At 47.9% G+C, this 25052-nt stretch overlaps 1 protein-coding gene across 3 annotated transcripts in view; it reads left to right on the forward strand.

Moving 5' to 3' along the window:
* The window catches only part of HIVEP3 (HIVEP zinc finger 3), a 408429-nt gene that overhangs the window by 212845 nt on the left and 170532 nt on the right, over positions 1-25052 (forward strand). For 2 of the 3 annotated variants that reach the window (XM_054665933.2, XM_063781922.1), the window contains exon 2: positions 4114-4193. The exons of the other annotated variant lie outside the window; for it this stretch is intronic. The gene's annotated coding sequence lies outside the window, so the exon portion shown is untranslated. The remainder of the gene's footprint in view (positions 1-4113; positions 4194-25052) is intronic. 3 annotated transcript variants of the gene reach the window in all.

Genomic DNA, 25052 nt, shown 5'->3' on the forward strand with positions numbered 1-25052 from the left:
CTGCACAGGATTGTCATGAGGCTTCAATGTGATCCTTTATACCAGAACCTCACACAGTGCCTGGGCACATAGAAGGACTTGATGTCTTTGTTAAATTGAATTGCCTTGCATACTGGTATCTTAGGAGCAGTGGGAAATTGATAACACGAATATTTTTAAAAACAGTCTATGGAGCCAGTGCCCACCATAAAGTAGGCTCTAAAATAATAATTGATGGATGAATGAATGCATGGAACTTTGAAGTCAAACAGCTCCAGCTTTGTCATTTATTAGTTCTATGATCTTGGCAATGCCTTTCCCTCTCTATGGTTCAGCTTCCTTTTCTGCAAAATGGGTCTAGTGAACAAGGATATTGACATGTGCTCATAGTTAAGGAAACAGACATGGGCAGCTGAATGGTTTGCCCAGGGTCTCATGGCTGGTATGTGGCAAGATTCAAGTGCCCACTGCAGACTCATTGTGAAGTCTAAACGAGGCAAAGAATTAAAGCTTCTGGCTCAATGGATGTTAGCTCCTTCCCATAAGCAGGACAGGCTGCCAGCCTTGGGGTCTTAGTGGGAGAAACAGAGTAAAGGAAGGGTCTGTAGCCACCACAGGGACTGGGACTGACTCAGAGGCAGCTGCATACAGGCTGCTAGTTGCTGGCACTGGCGCTTGCAAGGAATTCTCTAAGCTGATTCTCTGGAGACCACCTTTCCCAGGAGCCCATTTCCTAAGCAGCTGTCTCGCCTCCACAGAGCCCAGTTCATGCTGAAGCCAAATAGAGAATGTGCCTTTTCATAGCAGCCTTTTGGCCTAGAAGGTGGAGCCTGGGCTATGCAAATGAGTCCATCCCTGGTGAAGGCCCCCAAATCCCATGTGAGGGAGAAAGCGGTGGGAGCGATGCTTAGCACAGAACAAGTTGGCCCATAGGATGAGCTGCTGTTGATCCTGTAAGCTCATTGTTACTATGGCTGTGGACTGGGCCCAGGTGCAGGAAGCTTCACCTCCTGCATATGACATTTAATCCACCCAACATCCCTTCAAGGTAGGTGTGAGTATTCCCATTTTACAGATGAGGGTACTGAGGCAAGTACAGGAGGTAAGTATACAACTAGTGAGTGACAGAACAAGAGTGAGGACTTGAATTTAAGTGTCTGACTCTAAAACCTGTGTTCCTAACCATGAGTCACATTTACTGCCAGTTGGTGGACAGGCCTTTGAATCCTGGAATCACGAATCTCCTCCCGCCTAGATCTGTGAGCAAGGAATTGGGGGACTCCAGCTTCTTTGGGGCCAGAGCTTCAGCTATTCTTTTGCCTTGCTCAATAATACTTAAGCATAGATATTTAATAATACTTAAAGCATAGATACTTACTTCTTTACAGAAAGTATTTTATCCATTCAACAATCCAATAAATATTTATTAGGGATTTTTTATGTGTTGGGTCTTATGCTAGGTGCAGGAGATACGTCACAAATAATAATACAAATAATAATTACAACTAACCCTTACTATGCACCAGGTACTGTTCTAGGGATTGTACATGGATTGGATCACTTAATCCTCACAACAACCCTATAGATAGCTATTATTATCCTTTCCTTATAGATGAAGAAATTGAAGCACAGAGAGGTTAAGTAATTTGCCCAAGGTCCCACAGCTATTAAGTATCAGAATCAGGATTCGGACGCATGCAGTCTGGGATCAGAGTTCATACATTTACCTGCCCCCACACTGTTAGGGCTCTCATAGTCTCTGCCCTTATGGAATTTAGAGTCTTTCTTTTCCAACAGTCATGTTAAAATAACACCAAAAATAATTTAATTCAGTTTTATTTGCTGAGAAGCAAACTGGACAATGAGAATCAAGAATGAATGATCCTGGATTTGGAAAGTGCCAGCAGGAAGGAGTCAAGATCATGAGCAGAGCCTTGGTCCATTTCCCACTGTGGCCTTGACAGCTGTATGTCCTTTGTCAAGCCTTGTCACCTCTCTGGGCCTTCATCTATTTACAGAATGGATTGTCAGTCATGTACCTATTCTATCTTCTTCTCAAAATTTTCGTGGAGACTAAATGAGGTAGCAGATGGAAACAAGATTTCACAATAGGAAAAAGCACTGGGCAAGGGGTTGTTAGTCAACCAAAGTGAAAATTGGGTGTCAGTGTGATGAATGAATGAATGAATGAATGAATGGTCCTAGCAGTCCTGCAGCCTGGCTCCATGGGTGACAAAGAGCTCCCTTCAGGACATCTGTTGGGGTTTTTCAGGGTCCTGACAAGGCTCTTTACCCTTGACCATGCCCTTTGAGTTATTTTGCACTTGATTTGTGTGAACCTCCAAGACTGTTTTAGCAATCATTTATTAATATCTGCTGGGAGACCGGCCTTGTGCTAGACTCTGTGGGGAGACAGAAATGAATTTTCAATGGACTATGCCCCTAGGGGCTCACAGGCCAGGAGGAGAAATTGTATTAATACTAATGTTAATAATAATAACAATAACATGAATAATAATGACCTGCAATATCTGAGCATTTACCACATGACAGATGTTGTATTGAGGTTTTATGTACATCAGTTCATTTAGTCATTACAATTCAACGAATTACTAAAAATACAGTTCCCATTTTACATACGGGGAAACAAATTCAGAGAGGTTAAATAACTTACCTAAGTTCACGCAACTCTGAAATTACAGAGCTGGGCATGAACCAAAGAAAGAAAATGTGGATACAAATAACTCTATTATAAGGTATTTTAAGTGTGGATACAAATAACTCTATTATAAGGTAGAAACTACTGTATACCCTAGTAGAGGGACAAGGAAAGGCTTCTCAAGGTTCAGTAAGAGAAGGGAAGCAAGATGGTGGTGGTGCTGCTGCTGCTGCTGTTGTTGATAGTAATGATGTTGACGTTGATGGGGATGATGGTGATGATGATAATCCTCGGGTGCCCATTTGTTGAGCTTCTGCTTGGTGCCAGGCCCTTACCTGGATGCTTTCTACTATCTCATTTACTCCTCGTAACAACTTTCCAGTGTCAGGATTACATCTCCATCTTACTCTTGAGGACTCAGAGCTGGAAGAAGACCAGATGGCCTCCCTAAGGGCACACATCCAGTGTTACCTGGGCTTAAGCTTAAGTGTACCTCACTGCAGAGCTGCAGCTCCTTCTTGAACCAGGATCCCTAACCTTTGAACCAGAGGGCTGGGCATCTCAGAGATGCTCCATAAATGTCTGTTGAATGAATGAATATTGAACGAATGGATCCCCAAGGGCTCAAAGTCTTAAGCCTAGAAGACATAAATAATATGTCTCAAATGAGTATGTGTCCAACCGTAATTTAAATATATGTAGTGGTGCTATAATTACTAAAATACAAGTTAATTGTAAAGCATTAGTTCATTGTAACTTTTGTATTGTTTATTTTCTCAGTGAGAAGATAATAGATATACAGTTACCATCAGGAGGAGTTTGGAGAAATAATTTCATACAAAGAGAGGTCCTTTTACCAAAAATAGTAGAAACATTCTGCCATCCTGCACAGCTTAACCAAAGTGCTTTGCCCAGCACCTGGCACAGAGGTCACTTGGAGAAGGGAGGCAACCCACCAGCCTGTGGCATTTGTCCTGGGTCTACACACACCTTTCTTACTGGATCTAGGCTGTCACACTCAGAGACTTCATCTCTATGAGGACCTGATACCAGCACCTAACAACTTTCCCAAATGGCTGTTGAATGCTTGCATGAATGAATGAATAATGAAAGCAAGAATGAGTGAATTACAATGAGCAGTGCTTAGGGAACCCACAAAGGGTGTTTTCCCCGAGGAGTGTTTGAAAGTGGGAGTTCCTCCAGCCTTAGGCCTGAGCACAGGACCAGCATACCTGTGGGGTTCCTAGGGGCAGACAACTTGTGACTTTCAGCTCTGTACTGGGGTTTTGAGGCTGTGGTTTCATCCGCAGGGACCTGATCTTGACCTCGTCATAACCATGTTAGAGAAGGGGTGGTGGCTGGGGCTTTGCTTTCAGCAAGGCTGTGCTCACCATTTTTGGGTACATTTTTCAAACTCAGATGAAAGTTGACAGATGGCGGTGGCATAATATTCTCACTTTCTCTACTTCCCACAGGCCTCCCTCCAACACAGTTCTCCAAGCTCTAGAAATCTCTGACACATCTTGACCATGAGACCACGGCTGGTTTTTGGCAGGTGAGCCCTCCCCATCCCCCACAGGACACAGGGCAGTTTCAGCGCAGCCCAAAGGCCATTAGGCTGTGTTTTGAGGCCAGGAGGTAGACAGGAATGACCTTAGCCTCGGGCAGGAGAATGGAGCCCCACACGCTACCGACACTTTAGGAAAAAGCCACCCAAATGTCCCGAGTCCTGCAGCTGGCATTTCTGCAAATGGCAGCATATGGTGATGGGAGAGTCCTGGGCCAGGAGCCAAGGGAAATGCTTCTGACCCCAGGCCTGCCTTTATTGCTCAGGAAAATCTCAAGCAAGCATCTCCTTTCTGGGTCTCTGTTTCCTTGTCTGCAAAGTGAGGGAGTGGGACTCGGTGAACCCAGCAGGGCTCAAGCCAAGGCCCTGGGCTCTGGGGAGGACAGTGGGGCTGACACTGCAGCTGTGTACCACATCCTTAGAACTCAGTCTCCTGTTTGATTGCTCCATGGACTTTACAGCCACAGAGATCCTGGACTGAGCTGTGTGTTCACCTTATATGTGTACGTGTGCATTTTGGGGAGGGGGCCTGTATTCCTCCTAGTAAATGCTGCTGGAAGTCAAACTCAGATGCAATCACCAGCCCCGTGCCTGCCCTCTCATGACCTCGTCATCAGGACATCATTTATTTCCTGTTGTGCTCTATCCTCTGTGCTGGGCACTGAGGCACAGAGATGAACAAATCATGGCATTGTCCTCAAGAAGCTTCTGCTCCAGTGGAGAAGATCGATGTGCAAATAGCCACAGAACAGCAAAACCTGTGAAGGCAGGAGGGCTCTATTCTGTCGGGGTTTGGTTGTGGGGGTAGTTCAAGGGAGACAATTTAAAGTTGACGCTTGAACTGGGCTTTGAAGGATGAATAGAAGTTCACCAGGTGAAAAATGGAAGAAGAGCATTCTGAGCCAAAGGGACAGCAGGTGGAGCAGTGGAGTCGCTGGGATGCAGGGCCCAAGAGGAGGAGGATGGGAGTGAGGCCAAGAGAGCGGCAGGACTCTGGTCACCCAGGAGCTCAGGCTGGGTCCTACACAAGCAGGGAAGGGAGACAGTCAGCCCTGTGGTTCTGAGAGAGGCCCCTACCGGGGTGTGGGAGGGTGGGGAGGAAGGTGGTGGGGAGGCCGAGATGAGAGGAGGTGCACATGTCAGAATCTACAGAACCTCAATAGGGGCCCAGGGCAGGACACCCCATGCTGAAGTGTCTGTGGCCTCGGCTCTCACAGACTCCAGCATCCCTCTGCATCCTTTCAGGTCCCCGGGGCCCCATCCTGCGTTGGGCCGCCACTCCAGCCACAGGACTGCTTCTCTTCTGCTCTTCCAGTTCCCACTCACTCTCCTCCTTTCCTGCCCCTGAAGGACAATAGGCCACCCCCTCCTGGGCAGCAATTCTGTAAGGATTCAATGCTGTTCCCAAGGCCCCTGAAGACTTCTTCTTGATAGCGAGGTTGTCCTAGAGTGATTTCTGTGTGGTGGGTAATAGCTGGCAATTCTATGGTTTTACAGTTTCCTCCGTTGGTAGAACTCAGAACACTTTCACACCTGTCGTCTCACAGGAGTGTAGAATGAGTAGGTTCTGGGGCCAAAGAGAGCCTTGCTCCAACCCTGCCCCGCCCCTCCTTTGAGGAGCAGTGGAACCATCAGAGCCTCAGGAAGGCCTCTCTGTATAGAACACCCACCTCCTGCAGTGGTGCCAGAGTCAAACGCAAGAGCTCAAGCGAGAGGCCAGCACGGTACGCACCACGTGCTCAGCACTTACTTTCGGGGCTTCCCTGCTGACTCAGCCCTGCGATGGAGTGAGTGGCAACTGATGGGCAGGGCTGGCCTAGAGCCACCTGTGAGTTTTGGGTTCAGAAGGTGGTGTGATCAGTCAGCGTGCGTGCCTTAATGGGAGGTCAGGCCAGCGGGCTTGACTTTCCTCTGAAAAATGAGCTCAGCAGAGCTTTCCTGACACCCCTCTGATCCTGGCATTGGTGGACACTGGGGGCCCAAACAAGAGCAAGTTTGCCCCTTCTCCAGAAGGGACACATAGACAAAGGAACAGCCACACACTGAGAGCAGGAGCAGCCCCACAGGCCCAGGGCAGAAACAAGAGAAGACCAGGAGAGAGGGAGCTACATTCAGTGGGGGCTGTGGCTAGCAGAAGCATTGTGGGGGTGGGGCCAGGAGCACTGGCACCCGAAGGATCCATGGGAGTTCTTAGATCAGCAGTGGGGTCATGGGGCCCCAGTGGAGAAAGGCATGGCATGGGAAACACCAGGATGTGTTGGGGTGTCAGTAGTTGGTGTTTTCGATGTCCTGCCCAGCAGAACTCCCTGTCACAGAGAAGCATTCATGGAAGCTTAGCACACAGCTCCCTCATCAACTTGGTTCTCATCGGAAAGATCACACCCAGGGTCAGACCCCACAGTTCAAGGGCAACATGGATGAGCTCCATGATAAGGCCAGATAGACAACCTGTAATGCCTCTAAGACTTTTCTCGACTGGAGTTGAAAGCACACATTACCTGCAAATGCTGACATAAACCTGGTGATGTTATAACATCTGTGCTGGGTGCTGGGATGGAGATGAAGAAACTTAGTCTCTACCCAGGTAGAGACAAGGAGGGAACAGGGCCTCAGACACCTGTACTGCATGCCCATCAGTGCTCTCATGGAGGGGTGTTCAAAGTGCTATGGGACCATAGAGGAGGTAGCAGCCAGAGGACAAAAGTAGGGTGGGCACCATAAGGAGGGAATCTGCACCAGAGGGTAATGATGAGAATGTTTATAGCAACTGAGGTTTATTGAGCACTTACTACATGCCAGGCACTGTTCTCTAAGAGCTTTACACAGATGTACACTCCACCTGCACTAGTCTGTGAGGCAGGTGCTCTTTTCATCCTCTTTTACAGATGACAACTGACGCACAGAGAGACTGTGACTGGCCCAAACACACAGGGCTGTGAAGTGGCTTAGCCAGGGTGAACCTAGACAGTCTGGCCCCAGAGTCTATGCTTGAATGACCCTGGGTAGCCTTTCTCTGAGCTCTAGAGGCACCTATAGGGTTGATACTATGTCTTTTGCTCTAGCACCTAGCAGGCCCTCAATTAAAATGTGTTCACCAATAAGAATGCACAAATGCCTGGATGAACTGGGCCCTGGAAGACTGAGGGCAGCATGTGGGGATAGAGATGGCATTCATGCAGAGGGAAGAGCTGGAGCAAAGGCCTCAGATCAGGGCATCTGGCGTTGCAGAGGGGTGCTGCCCCTCCCAAAGCACTGGAAGACTGAGAGTTTAGACAGCAGCCTCTCCAGCCAACTCGCTCTCCCTCACCCTGTCCCAAAGGCCTGACACCTGCCAGCCAGTCCCACCTTGGGATTTGCTGTGCCTTTTGTGCCCCCACATCATGATTTGTTACCCATCCTCTCAAAGGTTCCCACGGGTAGCTCTGGGAAGATGACCATGAGCCCCCCAGAGCTAAGAAAGGCGTGCACCTAGAGGGGCTCAGGAAATCATTCAAAACTCACTCCCTTAAGGAGTTGCTTTCTGAATGTTTGAGACTTCAAGGAGCAGGGTGTTTTTGTTGTTGTTTTGTTCTGTTCTTTTTTCAAAGGCCTTTCCTTTCTTGAAGCTCAGTGCGCTGTGGGTGGAAAGCTAGGGTTGGGATTTGGCTCTATGGCTTCCGAGCTGGTCATCTTTGAGTGAATCAGTTCACTTCTCTGTACCTCAGTTTCCATCTCCATCAAGTGGGAATAAAACCAACTACAGAATTAAGTGGGGCAAGGCTTGGGGAAACTCCAGTGCAACACCAGCCTCAGTGAAAATCTGCCTCTCTGCTTCCTGCTTTGTTCCTGGGGCCTCCGTCTCTTCTGTACAATGCGGGGTTGGAGAATGTTGATCTTTAACACCAGCCAGCCGTATAAATGTATTCACACACACAAATATACCACATGTCAAAGCATATGCATTTTAATCATTTTATATATTTCATAGGAATATATAACATAGCATCTTATTGTGTATTCTTCTGATTACAAAAGTAATACATATGTATTGAGAAAATTTTGGAAAGTAGAGGAAAAAAATTCACCTACTATTCCACATCCGTGACTGGGCTATTTAGTGAATTCCTCTTCCACCTTTTTTTCTATGCAGTTACGCAGATTTTTTTTTTTTAAATTAGGATTATACTCTACATTCTATTTTTTAACTCAAGCTGGGCTATTGAACCAGGCTGCTGCACAGGGCCGTCTGTCTCTGTGCCTTGGAGGAACAAGAGGCAGCAGCTGCCACAGCTGTTTGGTGCCCATCTGCCACGCTCCTGCCCGGGTGGCTGCTTGGAGGCGTCTGACCTTCGGATGTTCAGTGTGTCTGGCGGGTGCACATCTGACACTAATTTTAGCTTGGCCTCTCAGGCCCGCTGGCCTTGGGGCCTGCACATAATGGGCGCCTTATGTAGACAGCTGCCAACGGTGCAGGAAGAAGCATCCCACCTTAAAATGTGCCTCGTCACCCGCCAGCACTCTGCTCTTAGAGAACAAGCCAGCTCCCTGTTCCTTCTCCCACCAGGAAGGGGCTGCTGTTGATGTTCGTGGCCCAGCAGGCTGCGCCCCGTGGGCAGGTGGCCCACCAAACACACGGGAGATTGCTTCTCTGGATGGGGTCATGTTTTTACAGGATAGTCTTTGGCTGGAGCTGGAACAGCTGAGAGAGACTTCCCAAGACATTGCAGGCTGTGGGGCATCTGAAATGCCCTCGGGGGTGTGGACTGGTCTTCAGGAGTCTCACCCTCATGCCTCACATTTGTCAAGTAGGTACAAATGTACAGTGCCATTTGATACCCCATTTTGTCCTGAAGACGGCCCTGTGTATTAGGTGGCAGTATTCCTGTCTGATAGATGAGGAAACCGAGGTTGAGATGGGGAAGTCATTTGCTGGAGGTCACACAGCAAGATGGTGGCAGGGACTTGACCGTGGATGTGGGTCTCTCACTCCAAGCCCAGGGCTCTTCCCATTCATCAGCCCCATAGGTAAGTGGCTCATCCATGGCCATAGCCATCTGCTGTGATTCCTTACGTTGGGATTATTTGTCCAAAATGGAAACACTTTAATTTTCACCTGAGAAAGAATTCACGTTTATTGAAAACGAATATACCTAGTTGGTCTGTTTCTAAAGCACAAATCTAACCATGGCAGGCTCTTGCTTCAAAATGTAGGGCATTTCCCTCTGCCCACAGGATGAAGCCCATATGCCCTCACCTGACATCCAACCTCCACAGCCTGCAGCCGGCTGACCCCCCAAATCTGGGCACCCTCAGCATTAGAGATCTCTATTGTGGCTCTTGGGCAGGGTTGGGGGTTTTCCTTGTGATTCACCTCCTGATTGGAATGGAGCTGCATGAAGCAGGAGGCTCGTAGGCTGCTCATCCCCATGTCCCTGGGGCCTACGCTGGGCCAGGCACAGAGTCAAGTCCAGTAAATGTATTGGCCCCCAACCCATGGTCCTCCATGAGAAACCTGAGCTCTAATCCAGGCTTAGAAATAAGCTGAGGCCTGCCCAGCTACTGCCAGCCTGATAAGGAAGTGGCTGCTTGGCAGCACTCCCAGGATGGAACTGCAGGGCTGTCTAAAAGCCACAACCCCCTGGGCAAGCAAGGAGGAGGACTCTGGAGGGCCATCTCCAGATAGGTACTGGAGACCAACACCCCGCCTCCATGGCGAGTCCACCACCTCCCCCATACCTCCACTCCCCAGTCCCATAGCAACAATAATGCCTGTGTGATGTGCCCCCTGCCTGACAGTAGCTCTTTGACCCAAGCTCTTTAGGAATGATTTATAGAAGCGGCATCATACAGCTTTGGGGGAAACAAGTTTTCTAGGGACTGTCTTGGTTTAGTGACAGCAGGACCCCTGCTCTTTGACTCTGTATAGCATTCCCCTCTGGGCCGCAGCCCCTCAACCTCCCAGACTCTGGTGGTCTGGAGGTTATTATAGGAGAGGCGAGGTTTTTAGAGTCCCACAGCCCTGACTTCAGCAGGCCCTACCACTTACTAGGTAGGGTTACATCTCTCTGAGACTCAGTTTCCTCATTTGCAAAATGGGACTAGTGATCCCAACTTTCAGGGTGTTGTATCTTATCGGTAAAAGTCTAGCTCAGCGACAGGCACATGGTGAATAATTGTGTTCCTTCTCCTGGAGGCCTTTTAGGGCCTGAGAGCCTGCCTGAGAAGTGCCCTGTTGCTTGGTGAGGGTGGCAGTCTCTGAGGACAGGTGTTGGGACGTGTTGCACATGACACGCAGTCTAGTAGTGAGCCACTTCTCTCATTCTGACACGTTCTTGGAGATTTAGCCAAGGACAAATATTTTGTTTTCTAATGAAAGCCTATGAAAGAGGGTTTTTGTAGTCGATTTGTTTCATTTCACGATCAGCTTTCCAGGAGGATGTCTTTCATTCACTTGTTCATTCATTCATTCACCCGGCAAATATCTCCAGAGCCCCGACAACCTGCCAGGTGTGGTAGGAAATGTATAAATAGGCCATGCAAGGACCCTGCCTTCAAGGAGCTCACTGTCTAAGCAGTAATTATAATTCTGGGTAAAAAGGTCGGGTGGGGCATGCAAAAGGCAGAGTGCTGAGTGGGGAGAGATTAGAAAAGACTCTTGCAGGGCTGAGTAGAAAAGCTTTCATCAAGAAGGTGGTACCAAAATAAGGCAGTTAGAAAGCATAGAGGGAAAAAGACTTCATTCTCCAAAGAAATAAAAGCATAAAATTATGAAGAGTCAACTGAGGAAGGTATTATAAATTGTTCTATAAATAAAATTGAATCTCGAAATCCCAAAAAAAATTTTTCATAAAATGTTTACAAAGTACATCTGGAAAAATAAACATGGATGAATGGCCTAGAAAAAAAATCAGTGTTGGTACAGAAATAGACCTGTGGCTCAAGGAACAGAGAGCCCAGAAGTAGATATCAGTGTACGTGAGGATTGGTATGTGAATGCATGGCATTGATAATTAGAGATGAAAATGCAGGTGATTCCTGATGTGTTCTAAAGACAACCAACGAGCTATTTGTATGGAGGAGAGGGAATACAACTGGCTCCCTACCTCAGTTCCTACACCAAAATAAATTCCAAGGAGATTAAAAAACATGAAACCATAATGATACTAAAAGAAAGACAACGAGGGAATATTTGTGTCATACCGGAATGACGAATGCCTCCTTACGTGTAATATCAAATCCAGAAACTGTGAAGGAAAACAATTAAAAACCCTATGGGCAAACACCCCACCCCACAATAATCAGGTTAAAGGATGATAACAAACTAAGAAAAGTATTTCAACATAGGCATGATGGGTAAAAGGTTAGCAGCACTAATACCCAAAGAGCTCTTGTAAGTGAAGTATTAGATAAAGACAAATTGCCAGCGGAAAAATGGGCAGAGGCTATGAACAAGCAATTCATAAATGACAAAATACAGAGGATACAAAGCATGTGAAGAGTCATCACCCAGGGGCAAAGGATACACATTAAACAATCAAAGTGTCCTTCGGGGGCCATTTCAAAGAATGAAAATACTTGGGGAAATGCAGAATGAGAAACAGGAACACTGGAGCACTGTTTAGTGGGTCACGAATTGATACACATTTTCTGGAGGGGAGATTATATATTGATACTTTCAAATGTCCCCACCTTTCAACTCAGTAGTTCACTTCTAAACAAGTATCCTAAAGTGCCCAAGGTTTATGTGTGTAGGAAAGCAGCAGAGCATTAGTTAAGAGTGTGGAGTCTGAGATCAGAGAGACCTTGTTTCAAGCCACCTGGCCCTGGAAAAGTTCCTTAACATCTCTAAGCATCAAAGTCCTCATCTGCAAAGTGGGCATAATAATACCACTTTCATAGGCTTGTGGCAAAGCTTAAATGAGATAACACTTATAAAACTCTTAGCAGAGGGTTGGGCCCCTACTAAGTGCTGAATAAATGCTAGCTCTTTTATTATTACCAATAAGGATGTTCATCATAGTATTGTTTGTAATAGCAAATAATGGGAAGCAACCAAATTGTCCATCAATAGGGAGCTACTGGTTATTCATTACAGAGACGTGCACAGTGATGCAGCCATCTGAGGACCTGTATTTATGAAAATGGAAAGATGCCTTTGACATATTAACATGATTTTTTAAAGTATCAAAAGGGTATGGAACGTCCATTCCAAATTGCACAGAAGCGTACATCCATATATATAGAAAGATGTCACTGATTCTTGTTATTCATAGTAGTTATGTTCTATAAAGTCCTCACAAACACAGAATTAGCAAATACTGAACTGTTGCTCCTAGGAGAACTACAGCATAAGATTCCTGTGAGCCTCTGGTTACAATGTTTTTCTCAGCTGATCAATGTATAACCTTGTTTTATGTGTGTTTCTGTTTTAAGATACCTTATTTAACATAGATTGTTGATTCATTAATATTGAACTCAGGGCCAGTGGCGCTATAACTCCTCTCTGAACAAAGCTTACCTAACATGGCATTTCCTCTGTAAGGCACACAGTAGCTCCCCTGTGCTTGGGAACACCAGAAAGCACTTCAGCACTGTACTTGGAGGCCATTTGAAAAAGTAAAATCACCAAACAAAAAGTGCAAAACTGCGAAAACTGTCCATAGTGTCCTTTTTGTGGACACTTGTTTACCATATGGGATCTGAAACTAGAAGGCAGAAGGTCGCCTCATTCAGCCTCATCTGGGAACACGCACATTAGGCAACTCATAATTTTCACCACACTGGGCGCAGTGGCTCGCGCCTGTAATCCCAGCACTTTGGGAGGCTGAGGCAGGTGGATCACTTGAGTTCAGGAGTTCAAGACCAGCCTGGCCAACATGGTGAAACCGTGTCTCTACTAAAATACAAAAATTATCTGGGCATGGTGGCGCAGGCCTGTAATCCCAGCTACTCGAAAGGCTGAGGCAGGAGAATCACTTGAACCCGGGAGGCGGAGGTTACAGATACAATGAGACTCCATCTCAAAAAAAAAAAAAAAATTCACCACTCTGCACATCCACAAGTGACTATGAATGTAAGTATTGATTTGGAGGTTACAAATAAATTTGATCAAGTAGATAAATTTGCAAATACAGAATCTATGAATAAAGAGGATCAACTGTATCTAAAAAGATAGTGTCTTCATTCATTCAGGCTATAACAAAATACCATAAACTGAGTGGCTTAGAAAAACAGAAATCTATTTCTTACAGTTCTCAAGGCTGGGAAATTCAAGATCAAGGCAGATTCGTGATCTAATGAGGCTCTACTGTCTGATTCATAGGAGTTACCTTTTTGCTGTGTTCTCAAATGGTAGAGGGGATGAGAAGTCTTTCTTTGGCCTCTTTTATAAGGGCACTAATCCCATTCATGAAGATTCTGTCCCCAGAACCTAATCACCTCCCAAAGGCCCCACCTCCTAATACTATCACCTTGATGGTCAGGATTTCAACATATGAATTTTGGAGGGATACATACATTCAGGCCATAGCAGATGGTCATGTCAGTAGTTATCTGAGTCAGGATTTAAGGGGATTTTTTTCTGTTCTTCTTTATACTGATAATGCTTTAACTTTTTACAGTAGGTACATATGATATGATCAGTCAAAGCAATAAAGCTATTTTCAATTTAGAAAGAAAACTTGTTATTGATGGCACTCCATTTCAAGATAAAAATCCAAATTCTTTAGAATAATATAGTTAACACTTTTATGTATTGCTTGCTATATGCCACACAGACTTCTAAGCCCTTGACATATATTAATTCATGTAATGGAGTCTTTTCACCAAGAAGCTCCATGAGATAGACTCTAGTATTATCCCCATTTTATAGCCGAGGCAAAGAGAGGTCAGATAACTTGCCCAAGGTCACAGTGAGTAAGGGGCAGAGCCCAGATTTGAACCCAGGAAGTCTGGCTCCAAAATCCATGCTTTCTTTTTTTTGTTTGTTTTTGTTTTTGAGATGGAGTTTCACTCTTGTCACCCAGGCTGGAGTGCAATGGAGCGATCTCGGCTCATTACAACCTCCTCCTCCTGGGTTCAAGCGATTCTCCTGCCTCAGCCTCCCGAGTAGCTGGGATTACAGGTGCCCACCACCATGCCTGGCTAATTTTTGTATTTTTAGTAGAGACAGCGTTTCACCATGTTGGCCAGGCTGGTCTCGAACTCCCGACCTCAGGTGATCCATCTGCCTCGGCCCCCCAAAGTGCTGGGATTACAGGTGTAAGCCACCATGCCGGGCCAGAATCCATGCTTTCAGCCAACAATATGTAAGTGTACTCAGTCCCAAGCCTGGCACAGGGCTCTGGAGATGCTCAGGAGGATCTGACCAGGCTCCTGGCCCAAGGCACTTCCGGTCTAGGTTGAAGGCAGTGGCAAGGGTGCACCAGGCACTTCAGGCTCGTGGAAGCGGGGTGCTCCCCATCCCAGCCTGAGGACTCAGAGAAGGCATTGCTAGCCCAGCATTCAGTGTCCCCACAATCTCCTGCCCTTCTTTCTCACTTCCTGGCAGGCACACCCTTCCACCAGGGTGCCCCTGCCACACCCAGCCATCCCCTGCCCCTTGAGCCAGCCATGTTTCTCAGACAAGGCTCAGCTCAAATGCCATCTTCTTTCTCCAGCCATCAGGAAGAAGCAAGGGCTCCTTCCCCAACCTCCCAACACCTGATTCCTCTCTGTTTTGGAACTTTATGGTTATTGTCTTCCTACTCACCTGTCCACACTCCCCTGCCATAAGCTGGTGTCAGAAACCTTTTTTCCCAGCACCCAAAACAATCCTCACACATGTTATCCAGCAATACAAGTGTGTTGAATGAATAAATGAACAAACATGTGGAAATATCTAAGATCTGAGACTCCCAAGGACCTAGGCACACGGGATTGTGGCAAAGTAGTTGTTGAAGGCTGCCAAGGCCCCGGAGGACCGTGGAAGGCTGAGCTGTCTGGCTAGAAGCCTCTGTGACCACGGGACTGGGAGGCGAAGCCGACAGGCTGCAAGGCCAACATTAGCCAGGGTGTTGTTTCTGTGGCTTCTGAAGCACCCCCACCCTAGTGGGAAAGACTAAGAAAGGTCCCATTCAACTTGTCTTGGCACTTCTAAGGGAAAGGATGGGGTTTGGATTAGCTGGGCCAGGGACATCTTTTCTAAAATAGCTTCATGCATATTCAGCTGCTCCCTGAAATAGTCGGGCGGCTATTTTCAGCAGCTTCTACTCAGATGCCCACACATAATGGCCTCTACCTTGAGCATGTAAACCAGTAGGAAGCAAAGCAAAGGGTACGGGAGGACAGTGTCAGAAGGCTTTTCATGGCTTCCTACCACTCCCCCCAAGCCCTTGGTGTGTTTTTCCTCCCAGGGACTCTCTCCCGTGAAATGGAAAGTCCTGGTTACTATGACAACTTGCTGGAGGAGGTTTCCCCGCCAGTGACCCTACCCACCCGGATCCCAGAAAGCACAGACTCACCAGGGCAGCCGTAACTTGAGGCACAACCTCCAAACACTACGTTGGCGAGATCACTCCCGAGAGAGCCCCTCGGCGCCTATTCCCTCATGGTTTGCACACAGTTCTACAGGTGCCCTGTGGAGGCCGAGGGAGGCCAGTGAAAGGTGGGACCCTACCAGCAGGGGGTTGAGGTCACAACAGACAATCTAGCTGGAAGGGTAGAGAGAGAACCACTCTACCAGGAAAACATTTATTTGCAAATACCTACGGAAACATCAATACGTACCTTGTGCTGTTTGCTGGGGAAACAAAGATAAATAAGACTCAGTTCATGAAATGAATCGGTAAGTAAACACTTGTAAGTGTCTTTCTCTAAACTGTAACTTTATTCTCCCAAAAAGATTTTTTTTAGAAGTTGGAAATACAGTGTCCTAAGTGCTGAGGTTAAGGTGAGGACGCGGGATTCCCAGGGGAAGGAAATGGGCTCTCTGAGGAGGCTGGGAGGTGAGCTTGAGCAGAGAGGTAAGAGCTTTCTTGTGAGACAAGCAGGTGTTCCAGGTGGCCAGCACAGCACACATGAAGCAACAGAGGCAGAAAAAAACAGATCCGTTTGGGGAACTCCCAGCTCAGGATGTCTGGAGCATGGTGCCGAGGAGGAGGCAGGATGATCAGAGGAGAGGTGGCGGAGCCACATCACTGGGGCCTTGGAGGTGCTTCTCTGTCAGAAGAGTTCCCTGGGACCATTGTGTGTTTGGACGGATTCCTACCCACCCTAGTCCACCTAAGGTCTCCCTATGTTACAGTGTAGAACAATGATTAGAAAAAAATGAGATTGTGTTAAAAAGTTTCACAGTGGGAGGTGTGACTTTAAGAATGAGTTAAGTGTTCATTCCACCTTCCCTGGAGATATATCAAAAATTAAAATGAACTGGGAGGCCAGAAACCTGGATCCCAGAAAGAGGGCTGGGGAGGGACCGATGTGGGGGCTCTGGGCCTCAGCCAGGTCAGCCATATGACCAGAAAAAGTGATTGCTTACATTTTATACATCTGAATTTATATTCATTCTCTTGCCCCATTGCCGTCCAGGAAAAGAGTCCTGTTTTGTTCAGGACACCCTGAGAAAGACAGGGAAGTGTGCTTTGATACCTTTTAGGATGACAGTCACCCAGAGGGGTCAGAGGAGAGCAACAGAAGGGGTCAGACGAGAGGAACTGAAGGAGATCGGCTTGGCTATCTGGAGGTCACCTGTCAAGCACACCCTGACCCCATGTCACTTCCCAGTTGGCTTCTTTGAAGGCGTCAGGAACCATCAACAAGAACCGTGGTGCCCACAGGCAGATGCGTCTTTCTGCTCTGTTCATCCCCCATCGTTCCTCCATTTGCACTCAGCCTCTTTATTTATTTGTTCATTCATTCATTCATTCATCTGGAGCTGTGGCTGGGAAATTGTTGGCTTAGATAATGGTTTCTTCACCGAATTTTCAAGGATCTGTGAAACCCCTAAAATGATAAGAAAATGAGTACATACCTCATGTTCATTTTCTGATAGCTCATAGCTTTCAGCAGATTCTCAAAGGAGCCAGTGACCCAAAAAAGGTTAAAAACCACTGATAGAGATGGGAATTGTTTTATTTTAAAACAAATGATTTCACCTTTTGGTAGATAAGCAGGGTGAGGGAGCATGGAGTGAAATTCCCAGTTCTGCACTGAGCTTTCTCAGATGATGAAGGGGCACCGGGGACTCTGTCATTGCTCCCAGCATCGCCGTGCACCTAAGTGTGTGCGTTTGCTGCAGCTGGGCCAGGCCCAGAGGCCCTCAGAGCACAGAGAGAGGAGAGCAAGATCCATTACCTAAGACTGCTCTGTTTCTCTCCCTTCCCAACCACAGCCTCTCTGCGAGGTCCCTCTCCAGCCTGCATGTGGCAGAGCATGATGAAGCCCTCTTGGTTTGGAGAGATGTGGAAAGCTGGAAGAAATCTAAGAAAGGAGAGGCACATAGGCTGGAGTTGCAGAGGTCTGGATATTAAATGAGGCTTTGAAGAGAAGGGGCAGCTAAAGTTTAGTGATTAGCTCTAAAAGTCAGGTTATGCCATCTTGGCTGGAAAACCCCCCATAGCTTCCTGTCTCTGAGTGAAATTCAGAAGTTGCATAAATGCCTTCACAGCCCCAGTGATTTTCTTGCCCCCATATCCTCTGGACTGTGTACTGTTCTACAAACTCTGGCCTCAGGGCCTTTGCACTTACTGTTTCCTCTGTTAGGAAGCATATGCACATGGCCCATCCCTCACTTCCTTTGGGTCTTTACTTAAATGTCCCTTTCTCAGTGAAGCCTTCTCTGGTCCCCTACTTAACATGGCAGCACCTCCTACTGCCACCACCCCCATTCCGTGTTCCCTTTTTCTGCTTCACCTTTCTTGATAGCACTCAGGACCAGCCCACATGCCACTGGCTGTATATTGTGCCCAGTGCGTGGAACAGGGCCTGGTCCATAGTAGATGCTAAATGATTATTTGTGGAGTGAATGAATCCATTCTTACCGTGCTCCTGTGTTTATATATTGTAATCTCATGCTGCTCCTCTGATAACTCTGCAGGGTGGATTTTATTATTCTCCCTTTTCACAGATGAGAACCAGGGACTCATAGCAGCTAGAACTGCTTCCTGGGTTCTGGGGTCTCAGAACTGCTGTCTGTTTATACTCCATCCCCACCCCCAGAAGGCTTGATACTGTCTTCACCAGGACTCCTTGACCCATAAAAGAGGCTGGGCTTTTGCATGGGTCCAGTCAGTACTTAGAAGTACACAGCACACTCTCACAATCCAGCTATGTCCAGGCTTGATATGTCCTGGAAGTGGTCAGGCATGTAAACTCATCAACGGCAAAGTCAAGGAGAAAAGAAGACAACTGTACGGGGCTTTTGATGGATTCCTACTCCTTGCTTTCTCCCCATTGTGTATCTTGAACATCGATGGGCCCATTGTTCTGGAGGAGATTACTTAAGTGGTGACTTTGAAAATACAGTCTATGGCCGGGTGTGGTGGCTCATGCCTGTAATCCCAGCACTTTGGGAGGCCAAGGTGGGAGGATCACTTGAGCCCAGGAATTCGAGACCAGCCTGGCCAACATGGTGAAACCCCATCTCTACTAAAAATACAAAAGAATTAGCCTGGCGTGGTGGTGTGTGCCTGTAGTCCCAGCTACTCGGGAGGCTGAGGCACGAGAATCTCCTGAACCCAGGAGGTAGAGGTTGTAGTGGGCTGAGATTGCACCACTGCACTCCAGCCTGGTGACAGAGTGAGACTCCATCTCAAACAAAACAAAACAAAACAAAATTAACAAACAAACAAACAAAAAAACAAAAAAACCACAGTCTAGAACCCAAAAGTAAACCCAGAATTCATCAAGACATGAGGCAACCCCCAAATGATAAGCCAGTCCATTTGCTGGTCAGATCCACTGGTGCCTGTTGTTTCCACTGTTACACACAGTTCCAACGCACACCAGCCCCTGAGAGAGGGGGAGTTTGCAAGACAGAGAGGTGGGTTGGAGAGAGAACCATGCTACACATACCCCAAAGGTTCCTGGTGCTGGTTATTGAGAGTTACAAAGATGAGTATCACACAGAAGGTGCCTTAGGGAACTTACAATCCAGCAAAAGAAACAGACAGAAAACAAATAAGTTCAAGTATATTTATTTATTCAAACCCTGACCCTGTTCCAAAAAGGATTCAAGGTAGAAATCGGGTTTGTGATATAGTAAGTGCTACAGTTGAGGTGGGGACCTGGGTTCACGAGAGAAAGATGATCTCTTCCCGTGGGGAGTTGAGCTGGGCATGGGGACAAAGCAGCATGGCCCACTTGGTGAGCTCCCAGGAGCCCATGTGGCCGGAGAGGGGGGTGAATGCCATCCATCCAAGGGATGTGCTGTGAGCCAGTCCAGTTCCCTTGAGGAACTTACAGTGCAGTGGAGGAAACAGGCAAGGAAACAAAGACTTGTACTGTATCTGCAGCCTCCCCGCCTTGCTCTCAATGACCTGCTCTCAACATATAGAAAGCCACAAACTGAAGGGACCTGCAGCAATTCCTGTGGTGGCCAAGGCAGGTACTCCTACAGGCCCTGGTCCTCCTGGATCTCTGCCCTCAGGCTGCACTCGTAACAGTCCCAAAAGCATTTCTGTTTGGGGGAGTAACACCTTGCATTCAAACAGCAAGGTACAGTTTGCAAAACACCATCACATCTGTCCTCTTGTGTGTTCCTCCAAGAAGAAGGCTGGGGGAGTGCCAATTTTTCAGTGTATGGATGGGACAGTGGGGGCTCAGAGACAAGTCTCATTCCTGAGAAGTGTCAGAGCCAGGACTGGAATCCAGGGAGAAGGAGAAGAGGCCCTGTCCACACAAGCACGTGGTGATAGGGCAAAAACAGGCACTTGACCATATAACAGTAAGAGAAGGTTCTGTAGCTGGTAGGAGAATATTTAGGCTCTGGAATCAGACAGAACCAGGTTCACGTCTGGCCATGAGCTGTGTGCCCTCACCTCACCAGTGAAAGAGAATAATGGTATCCACCTGGCAGGTTGTTGTGAAGATTAAATGAGAGGATGCATGTAAACACACCTAGCATAGTCAATGATGTCAAAAGCCAATGTGTCTTAAGTTCATGGTCTGCGGCTGGCCATTATCTCATCTAATCCTGCAAGCAACCTACAAAGTAGATACTGTTGCATGTAATCTCATTTTACAGATTAAAGAAACTGAGTTCAGGGAGGTTGATCAAAGCACCCATAGCCAGCAAGTGATGAAAACTGAAAACAGGCCCCAGAGCCCAGCTATTAAACATGAGGCAGTAATTACACCTCCTCTCATCTCACTGATGAACCTTCGGCCTGCACAGGTTCAGCCAGATGCCAGGTCTATGGAGGTGACTCCTGACCCCAGCAGGAGGGCAGCACCATGGGACTGTACAGCAGGGAGTCGCTGGAGACCCTGGAGAGGCCATGTGAGCTTGACCTTGGAGGAAATGGTCAGCAGCTGCAGCCTTGGGAAGGAAGGGCTGGAAGGTCACTGGCACCAGGCAGAGCTGCATGGCCAAGGTGGTTGGTGGCTTTGGACTAACAAAGTGGTGACCTGGAATCCAGCAGGCTGGGCTTCCCTTTCCCACTTCCTTCCTCTGCTGCTTGTCTTGCTGAGTCACCTCCAGGAAGTCAGAGTGGTGAGGCAGACAGTGAGGAGACCTGGGTCCTCCCGCACCCCTGTCCCCACCTCCCCTCATGACCCTGGGTTAACCACTTCCCCTTGCTGGGGCTCAGTTTCCACATTTGTCAAAAGAGCAGACTTGATCTCAAGGTCAGGCAAAGGTCTTTTTTAAAGGCAGTGCTTTTGGAAGACAGGACAAAGGACCACACAGCTGCTAACCAATTAGGAACTGATAGTCATCCGAGCTCTGTAGCAACACCCTGCACCCCACACAACTTGCTGAGTTCCTCCATGGGTTATGAGGGTCACCAGCAGTGATAGGACCAGGAGGGTGGTGATGGGAAGAACCTCGAAGTGCTGGTATAGAGATGGCAGTGAGGGGCAGCACCACAGAGGGCTGCCTCCAGGTCCTGAGCCTCTTCTAACTTAGCTCTATCCTCTGCCAGGCTGCTTTGACTCATGCTCTTGAATTTTTACTGAGTCCTGGGCCCTAGTGAGAGTCCGAGAAGATGCTCCAGGATTTTCAGTGTAGGTAAAATCTCACGGGAAAACACACAGCCATTGTGGGCTTCCTCCCAGCCTCCAGCCATGGCCATACCAGCCCTGAGCCAGGCAATAACCCTTTCCTTTACTCAGACTCAAGAGAAGCTGTTTTTGCTAAAGTTCCAAACCTGTTTATAAAACTTATCCCTAAGGACTCCATATTCTGAAGTCACCGTGAACTCATCTCTGCAATGATTAATTGTTAGCACTTCACAGCTCCAGCTCTGAGATGCAAGGATGTCTGTGGCTAAGAGGAGTTCCCATGAGTGGTGAAGTGTTTGTTACAGGGCCTAGGGGGTTGCCTGGGTAAGGGATAGAATAGGATTATGTCATATGCCAGTGCCTTTTCCCACTTTGGGGTTGGTGGAAGGGAGCTCTGCATGAGGCACACGGACTGCAAATATAAGGCTCTTTTCCTACCAGCTGGGGTCCAGTTGGCTTAGTGTAGCTTTCAAGCCCTTCTTGATGTGGCCTTGCCCACTGCTTCAGCCTTAAAGTGCAGGTTCCCTTCTGTCTTTGGGGCTTCAGCCCCACCACTTGGCTTGGGCAGATCCCCATTTTGATGTGTTGTTTCATGTTTCTCTGTCTTTGCACATTTCTCTTTCACTGAACCACCCACTTCCTCTCATCTCCCATCTCCACTTAGTCCTCTTGTAAACTCTCATTTAAGACCCAGTTTAGATGTCATTCCTTCCACGGTGTCTCCCCTGACCTCCCCCATCTTCCATGGTGGCACTTTTATGCACATTTCTGTTATTAGATTTTCACCCCGCTTTGCAGCTCTTTTGGTCCATGTCTGTACGGCTCCGTGAGCACCAGGACTAAGTCCCAGGCCAAGCCCAGGGCCTGGAAGGTGTCTACTGGAAGGAATAGAAATGAGTCCCCCAGAGCACAGCCCTGAGTGAGCTTCCGCAGGCTCTTACTGAGGTCTCAGAGGCAGCAGGAGGGTGGAGAGGCCTAAGGGAGTTTGCACTGAGCCCCCTTAAGACTTCTCTACCACCAAGAGGTCCTGCATCCCTAGGCACCACCTGTCCCCGGCTGGGCGTCAGTTTCCACTCTGAAAACTGGATTCATTTCTTTGGTTTGTCTAGAGCTGGTATTTCTTGGTGTTTCTGGAAAGTCTGTAAGGCAGCTAATGCAGAGCTCCCCAAGACACCAACCACAGGGTATTCGGCGGGGTCCTCCCTCTGCTTCACTGACCCGTTCCATCAACCCTCCCAGAGCCTGCTTGGGGCTGGGCCAATTCAGGGGCTGGGAGCACAGGGAAGAATCAGGCTTGGTGCCTACCCTTGAGAGCTCACGACCTAGGTAGGGAGACAGACACATCCACAGCAATGCCATAAGCACAGAGTGCCACGGAAGCCAGGAGGAGGCCAGCCCTGAGCCACCTGTGGAGGTGCTCAGAGAAGACTTCCTGGTGGGGATGGGCCTGAAAGACCCAGGGCAGCATAGTTCACAGTGAGCACCAAGCATGCAAGCCACTGAGTGTGGCCAAGGACAGGCACAGAAGATGTGGCCTCAGCTGTGTGTCCCTGTGTGCGTATGAGAGAGAGAGAGAGAAAGAGACCACAGAGAGGAGTTGAGAGGTAAGAGGGCTTGGGCTGGCACAAGTGATATCCGCGGAGACCCTTGGGGAAGAGCTTTCCAATTAAAGTCCTGGCTGAGCTCCCTTGATTATGTAATAGCCAGGGAAATGTCATCAGGGATAGCGTTAGAGGAAGGAGGGATGTGCCTGAGCAGGGCTTCACCATTCCCAGAGGGGAGCTGGGAGCAGATTTGTAAATGAATCGGAATTTGCACATAGTCAGAAAGAACATCCAAGTTGGGGCAGCCAGTCCATATCAGGAGGAGGGGACATAGTCACAAGGTTGTGGCAGTGGAACTTATGTAGCTGAACACAAGGTTTCCCTCCCAGCCCCTCCTCCCTCAGGTGACACCAGCCCACTGGATCACTTGCCCATCCCATTAGGATGGTCTCTGGGGAAGCAAGGAGAGAGGGGCCAGGCCAGCGCTGCACCATTCTGGCCCAGAGGATGTGTGCCCCGAGAGCTGTGCCTGTGAAAGAATGTGGTGCAAGGGTGCCTTGTCCTCTGTGGCTCACAAACTAACCCTGGGATCACACAGGCAGGAGGCCTGCAGCCACGTGAGCACCAGCTGAGCACTTTAGTATGTTCTGCCGGGGAGAGGGCACATCTCATTTTAGTTCAACTGTGAGTCACCCCTGGCCCTCAAGAACCATCTCCAAAGCCCATTGATAAAACACACAGATCAGGCTCAGCATGGTGCTGCACGGATGCAATCCCAGCACTTCGTGAGGCTAAGACGGGAGGATTACTTGAGCTCAGGAGTTCAAGACTAGCCTGGGTAACAAAGCAAGATGCTGTCTCTACAGAAAATATAAAAATTAGCTGGGCATGGCGATGCACACCTGTAGTCCCAGCTACTCGGGAGGCTGAAGCAGGACAACCCCTTGAACCAAGGAGTTTGAGGTTTCAGTGAGCTGTGATTGTGCCACTGCACTCCAGCAGACAGTCTCTGTCTATACACACACACACACACACACACACACACACACACACACACACACACCAGTTCTTAGCTTCTGGGGAATGATAAGAGCTTTGGAATAGGATGGACTTTGAGCCTCAGTTTTTTCATCTGCAAATTGGGAATAATATTAATACCCCCTCCAGGGATTATTATTGTGAGGCTTAAATAAATGTGAAATGGTCAGCCCAGATCATGGCACATAGCAAGTACTCAGTAAGTGGTAGCTGTGATTATTTTCATAAAAGCTTCCACAGAGAGGGGGTTGTCCTGTTTGATTTATATGCCATATACTGTTTTATTTTATTTTAGCAAGAACACTTGAGGTCTACCCTCTTAACAAAATTTCAAGTGTACAATGCGTTGTTGTAGACGACAGGTATTAATACAACATTGTGTGGCAGATCTCTGGAGCTGCTTCATCTGGCTTCACTGAAACTTGATGCCCGTTGATTAGGAACTCCACATTCTGCTTTAAAAGATTTGGGATGCCAGCATGAGAATCACAGAGCAGAGCACAGGGCAGTTTCCATGCAGAGGTGTGGTTTGTGTTTCCAGCACCAGCATAAAAGACAATGTTCCTGCCCTGAGTGGGACTGAGACGGCTATCAGCTGGTTCAAGAAGAAGCAAGTGGGACTATGGCCTTGGAACTATAGGCTGAGCCCCACCTAGCTGGACACTGTGATAAGGCTAAGAACCTGTAAGTGATCTTTCTGGCTGAAGCTTACTGCCCCCCATCCTTCCCACTGTTTTAGCACTCTGAGTGACTCCCTGCCAGAGTAAGAGTTTGGACAGGAAGAAGATAATTGGCATTTGAGGACAAGGCCAGAATCTAAGGTATCCTCTTAGATACCTTGGACATGCTCGGTACTGATGGAGCCCAGGGGTCTCAGCTGCTTGGCCTGAGAGGAGTGGCCCAATGTCAGGCCTGGTTGCCAACCTGACCTGTAGAGAAATGACTATGTCACATCCTTAGCTGTCTGGCCCACATGGTCATCCCAGGGACCAGTGTGTGCCTGAGGTGTGAGAGCCAGTGTCTCTTAGAAGGAGGCTCAACCATCCTGGCCCATCTCTCCTTCAGGGCAGGATCCAAAACTTGGTTG

The sequence above is a fragment of the Pan troglodytes genome, chromosome 1 (assembly GCF_028858775.2).
Source record: "Pan troglodytes isolate AG18354 chromosome 1, NHGRI_mPanTro3-v2.0_pri, whole genome shotgun sequence".
Classification (NCBI taxonomy): Eukaryota; Metazoa; Chordata; class Mammalia; order Primates; family Hominidae; genus Pan; species Pan troglodytes.